This window comes from Nicotiana sylvestris, chromosome 10, assembly GCF_000393655.2.
Source record: "Nicotiana sylvestris chromosome 10, ASM39365v2, whole genome shotgun sequence".
In the NCBI taxonomy this organism is placed as follows: domain Eukaryota; kingdom Viridiplantae; phylum Streptophyta; class Magnoliopsida; order Solanales; family Solanaceae; genus Nicotiana; species Nicotiana sylvestris.
Genome location: NC_091066.1, coordinates 120,537,034 through 120,543,372, shown reverse-complemented (window position 1 = coordinate 120,543,372; position 6,339 = coordinate 120,537,034).

Here is a 6,339-nt window from a genome sequence, read left to right as displayed (position 1 = left end):
TCCTAAATCCTGAAGTAACTTCCCTCGAATCCCTCTTCATTTATTCGAATCTTCAATCTAAGGCTGAAACCCTAAAGCCCCAAATTTTCCCCCAACCTCGGATCTAGGGCATGCAAAGCTAAGGGGATCGATTGTGCATGAAACTGACGTTGCCCGCTTGTTCTTGATAAGAACACACTGTTGACATCAATTTTGGGTTCAAATTGAAGTAGCTAGAGTTTCACCGGATCAATTTAGGTATTTTTTTCTTTTGTTTTTCCTTCCACCCATTCTATGTTTCATTTTCTATTCTCTTTCTCCTTCTTCTACCCTTATTTAATTAGTTTTCTTCTGACCAATTTTTAATAAAAGTTCTTTTATATGAAATTAGTTCTTTCCCTTTTGGTTGTTTATATTTGTTTTTGTTCTATTTGTTTTCTAGTTTGTTCATCTGAAGTCGTTGTTGATTACTTATTATTCATATTCAGTAGGCTAACTTCTTTTCCTTTCCTTTTGTTTGTTTCTACTAATCAAATTGGAAGTATGTTCTCTCTCTTCTCTTTTTCTTCTAGCCAATCCTAGTCAATCAGCATTGCTAGTTTCGTTATTTTGGGTTCTAAGTGGTCAAATTCTTTATCTACTGTGAATTCGAATCTATTTTGGATTTTTTGTTTAAATGATTCAATGCTCTTTTAATTTGGAAGCCTCATCTTGGTTTAGTCCAGACCTGGGGCATTAGAAGCCCATTTGTTGAGGCTCAGGTCTGGGATTCAGGCAGCCTGCTTTGGCTCAGGCTAGGAAGGGTACATAATAGGGTCTTAAAGGGTAGTTTGGGGAGTTTAGACAAAATAATCTTGCATAACTGAATAGGAAGCTGCTAGGAAGGTGGAGTTGGGATTTAGTTTTAACAAACAGAATTTAAAATTGGGAATTAGCTTGCAAGAATGAAAATTGAAAAAGGGTAATTGGCAAATAACTTGAACCATTTCTACTACCCTAGAAGTCCTCTTTAAGAGGCATGTTTCCTCCTATTTCAAGTTAGAAATTTAGAGAGGAAAAACCTGAAAAATTAGAAACGGTTGAGCTGAAAAACACATAAAATCTCTTGCATCTTTTGTAGAAATTGGCTGAGTTCTCTTGTCATCTTCAAAGTTTAAAACTTCATCAAGAATATCTGATCATTCTGGCTTCGAAAAATGGTTTAAAGAGACTGAGTATTGCTGTTTTTGATCTGATTCTACTGTTGTTGTGGCTAACTCGTCATTCTCCTTGTTTCTCTTTTAATTTCTAGGTACTCTTTTGAACCATGAGTGGTAAATGAAGTCCATGTTGTTTTTGGGATCTTATTTTTTCACATCGCTCTTAGGCCATTCAGTTCTGATTCCATTTTTCCTTGTACATTTTTTTATCATGTTTTAAGTTTGTTGTGATGTGTTCTTGTTGTGAATGGATTTGTTCTGTGGTATATGTTCAAAACTCATGCTTAGAGTAGCAAGTTGGCATAACAGTCTTGTTTAAAGTCATTATAAGCACGTGATTTTTTCCCTATGAAAGAATTACTCCCAAAAAATTCAAAATAAAATGATTTTCCTTGGTGTGCAATTTTGAGAATTTTTGTGACATTTTTTTATAATTATTTGTATTTTTGCCTGTGCATGTTAATGTGTTAAATTAATAAAAAATATAAAAATATGTCGCATCTGCATTTGATATTTAATTAAGTATGTTTTACAAAATGAAAAAATTATAAAAATAATGTACATTGCATTTTTAGCATTTAATGTCCGAATTGTGTGATTTTATCGTTAATCGCTATTTAATTGTGTGTTAATTGCTATTAAGAGTTAATTAGTATTTCCAGATAATTTTGGATTTTATAATTTAATCTTAGCATTTTTTTAGCTTTATTATTTAGGAAATTGAATAAATAGAGAAGAACAAAAATAGAAGAAGGTCGGATTGGGCCTTTTCTTCAATTTTAAACCACTGGCCTAAAGATACCCAACCTTCCCCTGCGACCCGGTCCATTTCAAACCGGGTCGACCCAGTCCATAACCCCAAAGACAACCCTTTTTTTCATTTTTTCATTTTTTTTTCATTTCCCTAACCTAAAAAAACCCTGACCATCCGCCCCCCCCCCTCTCTTCATCTTCTCCAAACTCCAAAACACACACAACCATGGCTGCCTACCGCTGCTTCGTCATCTTCTTCGGCACGCAGCGAACCAGTCCAAAACGAGCTTCACCTCCGGCGACTATGGCTGCCTCCCCCGCGACTGCCTTCGAACCAGCACCTCCCCCTCGTTGCTTCACCACTGTCACGTCCAGCAGCTCGACCAGTCCATCGTCGATGACCATCCTCGCACCATGGACGACCCAGCTCTCCAGTCGTTTCTGCTGCTGCTGCCATGCTACCATGGACGACCCAGCTCTCCAGTCGTTTCTGCTACTGCTGCCACGCTGCCATGGACAACTACCAAACGACACACCTGAACAGACGACCACCAGCTCCTCCATCGACGGACTGCCCAGCATGTTCAGCAGTAGCAGCTGCTACTGCTTCACCACGTCCATGGTTGCTCTACTGCTTTGTCTTCTTCATCGCACATCACCCTCACGTATCGTTCTCACTAGACGAGATCTTCCAGTCATGAGTCGTCCGTTCATGGTCGTCTTCGTAGTCGAATTATTTTAGTGCGATAATGGTCTCCGGGCAGATTTGTTTTCATTCGAATTCATCATCGTTCCGATCCGGTTAGTGGGTTTAAGTTTCGTTTCTGTCCGTATTTTGTTTGATATTCTCGGATATGTTTGATTCTTATTTTTGTTCGTGTTTATCGTTTCTTGATTATTGCTTCAGGTTGTTTCATTTGTACTAGTTTATTTTTAATATAGAAATTGTTAGTTTAATTATAATATTGTTAGATTTAAGTTGAAGATTCAATTAATTATTTCTTTAGTTTGTCTTTATTCATTTAAAAAGATTTAGTTTTTAACGTAGAAATATGTTAGTTTGTTAACTTGAATCTTTCGTTTTGATTGTAATATTGTTAGATTTAGTTTGAGGTTCAATTGGTTATTTAATTTAGTGATTTGAATCTGTTTATTTGTTCCGTTTAAGCTTAATTTGAATTTAAACTCAGTAATTTGAACATGCTTGTTTGTTATTGTTGTTGAATATGAAAATAGGATATTGTTTAAAAATATTGTTCAGTCAAAATAATTCCGGTTGTTTCTTTGTTGTTCATCGTTTAATTTGAATTTGTTGATTGAATTGGATTAAGAATTGGTTATAGCTGCTATATTTTGGTTAATTGATTAGGTGAATTGGTTATAGCTGTTAATTGGATTTTAGTTTTTAGACAATGTTTGAAGTTTGAACAGTTTTTGAATCAGGCCAGTAACAGTAGTTTTAGTGGTAATACGAGAATTAATCAATTGCAGATTTAGTTAATATTAAAATATTATAGTGGGGGACAAGACATAATGATGTAAAGTAAAAAAAAAAGGGGATAATGATGAGGTCTTCTTTGACCATTCAAAAAGAGGGAACATGGGGGGCCCATGTTGACTACTTTTACTAAAGTAAAAATAAAAAATAGTGTAGGTAATAATAAAAGGTTAAAAGTTATACATAGTAGAAGAATATTGGGGGTAAAAGTAAAAAGAGGTAAAAAAGGGGTAGTATGAATAGTTAAAAGAGGGTCTTGCTTTGTATATAAGGGGGGAGAATTTTGGGAGAAAAAAAAATTTCAAAAGAAAAGAGGAGATAAAAAAATTTCAGAAGAAAAGAGGAGATAAGAACATACTTTTAATCTTGAAGAAGAGGATTTCTAAAATATCCGAATACTATTTCCGTGTATTCCTGAGTGTGATCTCTGCCTACTGTTTGCTTCCGGGATTTTCAATTGGCTTCTTGAGTTAACTGTTGGTCCTTTGTTATTGCTTTATTGAGTGTTTGCTGGAATTTCTGTTTGGTTTTCAAGTCTACTACTGGGTTTTCTGACAGCTGGTTGTTTGTTGTTGCTGCGCTGTTTCTACTGCTGCTGATCCTATTCTTCCTTTACTTGTATTCAAATACCAGGTACATGATAATACTAGCTATTGCAAGCTGAAAAATGTGAAAGCATGAATACATGAAGAATGGAACTTTGAAGTTTTAATTTCGCTTTTTCTTCGTTTCTTTTACTGATTGTATTTAGGCTATTTCATGTATTACTGTTTAATAATTGGAATAAGAGAAAAATAACATAAGTTGGTCTTTAGTGAATCAGCTTGGCAAAATGGGTTAATTCACTAGATATGAATGTTTTAATACGGTCAACAGTAAGTCAATCATGAATGGATAGTTAAATTTAGTTTAAGCCAAACAAGACTAGATAATGCTTAAGTTTAATAACCTTTCTAATAAGCTTTAGTAATTGTGGTTAAATCTAGTTTCAAATGGTTATGAATAATTAATTCCAATAGTTATTTTTTTTATATAACAATGCGAGCTTCAATCTAGCTATATTTGATTTCTTTTGAATATTAGTTGTCGAATTTCTTATTTTATTTATAATTTCGAATTTTTTCTTTAAAATTCTTTCATTTAATATTGGTCCTAATCTAGCAATTAGTATGTTACATGTTCTTAATTTTTCTAACTCCTAATTAATTAGGATTTTCTTTCTTTATTTTAGAGACTAAACTTAATAGAAAAAATGTAGTCATTCTAAGATTATCTTTTAAAAAATAAAAATAAAAAAATAATGAGACGAGCCACGCCAAATAAAAATGCAAATTGCGGGGCCCTCACAAAATGTATGTGTTAATTACTTAGAACTCGGGATAGGCCGCTTAGCGAACTCCACGGCCTTACCCAAAATAACAACACGCTAGTTTCTTTAGGACGCGTCTTAATTAATCTTACTTTCCTAAACTCGGGTGCACATTTATGTGACCCAAATCCAAATCTCAGCGGAGTCGAAATGTGTCTCTAATCACGGGTACATTGATTGTGACGTGGTTCGAGATGCGTGTCCATGACGTTGCAAATTCCTTTTAAAAAAATAAGAATGAGATGAGCCTCGCCGAATAAAAAATACAAATTTGCGGGGCCCTCAGTAAATATTTGCTTTAAAATTGCTTAGACTTCGGGATGGACCGTATAGCAAAATTTCACGGCCCTACCCAAAGTAAATGATACGCTAGTCACTTTAGACGCGCCTTTAATAATTTAATCTTCTTAAACTCGGGTGCACATTTATATGACCCAAATCCAAATCTCAAAGGAGTCAAAGTGTGTCGACGATCACGGGTACATTGATTGTGACGCGGTTCGAAATACATTTTCACAACGTTGTAATTCCCTGTAAAATAATAATAATAATAATAATGAAAGCGGTAAAGAGTTAAAATCCGCACATAAGCTCATAATTGTATAAAAAATCAGATAAACAAGCCGAATATGACAGTTGAGCGACTGTGCTAGAAGCACGGAACTCGGGAATGCCTAACACCTTCTCCCGGGTTAACAGAATTCCTTATCCGGATTTCTGGTTCGCGGACTATAATACAGAGTCATTATTTTCCTCGATTCGGGATTAAATTGGTGACTTGGGACACCCTAAAATCTCCCAAGTGGCGACTCTAAAATGAATAAACAAATCTCGTTTCGATTGTCCTTTAATTGGAAAAACTCCTTGTACCCTCTACGCCTTGCGGGTGCGGCCAAAAGGAGGTGTGACAGCTCTGGCGACTCTGCTGGGGACTATTAACCCAGAACCACTGGTTCAGGGTTAGAAATTCAAGCTTAGATAAATTGTTACATTTGGCTTTATCTGATTTTTACATGTTTGAGCCTAATGTGCTAAATGCTGCTTTTACCGCTTTGATATTATCTGAAATGTATATAAATTGTGCCGAAATCTTTCTCTTCTTACCTCCGGGGATGTGCTTACTGGTTGAGACTCCCTATTCTGTTAGTGTCATACCTTGAAATAAGAAAGAGGCCGGACAAGTTACTAAGCCGGATGGCCCTTTAGAAATATGTTAGTTTGTTAACTTGAATCTTTCGTTTTGATTGTAATATTGTTAGATTTAGTTTGAGGTTCAATTGGTTATTTAATTTAGTGATTTGAATCTGTTTATTTGTTCCGTTTTAGCTTAATTTGAATTTAAACTCAGTAATTTGAACATGCTTGTTTGTTATTGTTGTTGAATCTGAAAATAGGATATTGTTTAAAAATATTGTTCAGTCAAAATAATTCCGGTTGTTTCTTTGTTGTTCATCGTTTAATTTGAATTTGTTGATTGAATTGGATTAAGGATTGGTTATAGCTGCTATATTTTCGTTAATTGATTAGGTGAATTGATTATA